Here is a 3,282-nt window from a genome sequence, read left to right as displayed (position 1 = left end):
CTCCTATTGGCCAGTCTTGAACCCAGGCTGGGGAATTATCGTTCAGGCTCATACTGGGTGACCGACTTACTGCACAAACATTGAACAGACCACATCGCTTAAACATGGTTAACTGTTCGTATATACAACTGGGCAGAGTGTAAATCAAAAGTAACAGAGAAAGAGCTCTTTAGTTTAACAAACCTCATTCTAAAAATTATTATTGCACCACCGCTGAACAGCCCCTCCCTCAGTCCCGGTATTAAAACAGCCGGTGGGACCCCGACTGGATTCCAACCCCCAGCCGGCGGCTGGAGCCGAATCCCCGGCTCAGATGTGGTTTCACGCTCATTCCTTTAGGAAACGCGGGTTCGGGTACGAAAAATCTCTCCTGATTCGCTCCCCTTACAGTGAAGGAGACAAAAAGTAACTAAAACCTGCCGAAACCTGGAATGGTCAATCTAACGCTTGCCCAACTAAGCTGTTTCGGCTTTACGGGCCGTGGTAGGTTCGTTGTTCTCATTCAGTTTCTACTGACCCCCACATAGAGCAGACAGGGCAGAGTCCCATCATTGGCCTGTGCTCTGGTGTATCTGGTTCCCAGGGCTCACAGTGAAGCGACCACGTGTATATCTGATCTCCACATTGATGAACAAATACAACAGCAAAAGAACTCGTGGGAAGATTCCAACAGTTGTGAGAAACCCAGACACCATGTTAATATCTCACCGTCACCATTGGTCGATGAACCGATCTAATGGCTCAAAGCGGGTTTTCACATCAGTTTGTTTAACGGATTTTCTTTCAGCGACTATTTCCATGTTCCGACAATAAATGTTACATTTCTTTAATTTGCACAAGTAAACAGAGTTTGGACAGTTACTATCTTGCTCTCCGTGACCTGAGGTTTTATCTCGGTAATCTCCGGCTTTAGTATATGTTGTAAATAATTTTGGAACAGGTCTCTGTGGCGCAATCGGTTAGCGCGTTCGGCTGTTAACCGAAAGGTTGGTGGTTCGAGCCCACCCAGGGACGGTGTTTTAACTTTTCCAGGTTTTCAAAATGTGCATTTTGGCTGCAAGATCATGGGATAAACTGTAGCACTGGCTACAATGTCGGTGAGTATGAAATCATCTACTGGGATCCGAAAAAACCGTTTCGTAACATTTTCTTAATGGTGACAGACTAATAGCAACATGAGGAGGCCCTTCAGCACCTCAGCCCTGTTCCTTCATTCAATTAGATCCTGGATAATCTGTATCTCAGCTGCATTGGCCCGCCTTGGTTCCATATCCAGCTTCACCAGTTTGGAATGGTCTCATTTTTAGGTGCGCCTGGTGCCGCTCCTGGCCTGCTCTTCCACACATCTCACTGAACCAGGTTTGGTCCCCTGGTTTGACGGTAATGGTAGAGTGAGGGATCTGCCGGGCTAGGAGGCTACAGATTGTGGTTGAATACAATTCTACTGCTGCTGATGGCCCAGAATTGTACAGAGAAAATACACGTGTTTTATGAGATATTTTATTTTATTAATATTTAATCACAAAATGATTTCAACTTTTTCATATTGATTCAATTTTAATGGGTAATATTTTACAAAATGTTTCCGCCCGGTTTCTAATGGGACCTTTCGTGCGTTAGGTGAATGTGATAACCACTACACTGCGGAAACTCTGCTCCGTGAGCTGTCGTTAGAACATCACAGAAGAGAACCGCAGTCTACAAATGCAGGTAATAGAATCATAGAGTCACAGAGTCACACGGCACAGAAGGAGGGCATTCGGCCCATCGAGTCTGTGCTGGCTCTCTGTAGAGCAATCCAATCAGCCCCATTCCCCCGCTCTATCCCAGTATCCCTGCAAGTTTATTTCCCTCAAGTGCCTATCCAGCCTTCCCTTGAAAACTGAGTGTCTCCGCTTCCACTACTTCCGTCGGCAGTCAATTCCAGGTCCTCACCACTCGCTGCGTAAAAAAGTTTTCCCTCACATCCCCCCTATATCTCTTGCCAAAAATCTTAAATCTGTGTCCCCTATTCATTTTCTCTGTTAACTATTCCAAGGAACATCACAAAGGTTTAAAATTGTGGATGTTAAAATGCATCCTTTCCATCGGGGAATATGAAGCCCGGTCTCTCTCGTGACAGGCAAAGATACTCACAACTCTACTAAGGAGAACTAACAAATACAAAATCTGTCAGAGCAACAGTCGAGCTGTGAACAGAGTGAGAAGGACACAGAAGAGACGGACATAGAGAGAGAAAGAGACAAAGAGAGAGACAGAGACAAAGAGAGAGAGAGACGGACACGAAGAGCGAGATCCTCAGTTTGACGTCTCACAGAGTGGGCCCAGGGATGAGGGACTTCAGTTATATGCAGAGACTGGAGAAGCTGGGATTCTTTTCCTCAGAAGGTTAAGAGGAAATTTAATGGAGGTTTTCAAAATAAGGAGAATCCAGTGGCAGGAGGGTCAGTAACCAGAGGAAACTAATTGAAGATAGCCGGCAAAAGAACCAGAGGGGAGATGAGGAGAATTTTTTTACGCTGCGAGTTATTGTGATTGGGAATGTGCTGCCTGAAAGGTCAGTGGAAGCAGATTCAATAGTAACTTTCAAAAGAGAATTGGTTTACTATTGAAAAGGAGAAATTTCCAGGGCTGTGGGGAAAGAGCAGGGGAGCGGGACTGATTGGAGAGCTCTTTCAATGTGCCAGCGCTGACTTGATTGGCCGAATGGCCTCCTTCTGTGTCGTATCAATCTATAAATCCATGGTCTATGAGTCTCTCCGCCCTGGGGTCGAAGGTGCAATGGATGTTCATCCAAATAATTCCCCATTGAGATTCGGTGTGGATTTGTTTCCTTATAAAGTTTGTATTATAAATTTCATGAAAAACCGTAAATTGCTGAAAATATTCTGATGACCCGAAAGGGGATTGAACCTGTGACCTTGGCGTTATTAGCACCACACTCTCAGCAATTGAGGTAACCGGCAACAAAGTACCCCTTGGAAAGGTTCGAGCCCAGGCTGGGTGGTTGTATTTCAGGCTCCCACTGGGTGACAGAGTTACTGCACAAACAATCAACACACCACATCGCTTAAACATTGTTAACTGTTCGTATATAAAACTGGGCAGAGTGAAAATCGAAAGTAACAGAAAAAGAGCTCTTTAATCTATTAAACTTAATTCTGAAAGTTATTATCACACCACCGCTGAACAGCCCCTCCCTCAAACACTGCCCTGATATAAAACCAGCCGGCGCGACCCTGAGCCGCTGTCACCACAACCGGACTCGAACACGCAGCGGGC

General features: G+C 45.5%; 1 non-coding gene across 1 annotated transcript; it reads left to right on the top strand.

Moving 5' to 3' along the window:
* Window positions 1-940: 940 nt before the first annotated feature.
* Window positions 941-1,014, top strand: trnan-guu (transfer RNA asparagine (anticodon GUU)). Its single transcript has one exon. It is a non-coding gene; the product is annotated as a tRNA-Asn (tRNA).
* The last annotated feature ends 2,268 nt before the right edge of the window (window positions 1,015-3,282 follow it).

Source organism: Somniosus microcephalus, unplaced genomic scaffold (assembly GCF_052327205.1).
Source record: "Somniosus microcephalus isolate GS21.2 unplaced genomic scaffold, FLI_Smic_1.0 scaffold39, whole genome shotgun sequence".
NCBI classification, from domain to species: domain Eukaryota; kingdom Metazoa; phylum Chordata; class Chondrichthyes; order Squaliformes; family Somniosidae; genus Somniosus; species Somniosus microcephalus.
This window is presented reverse-complemented; position numbering and strand designations above follow the sequence as displayed.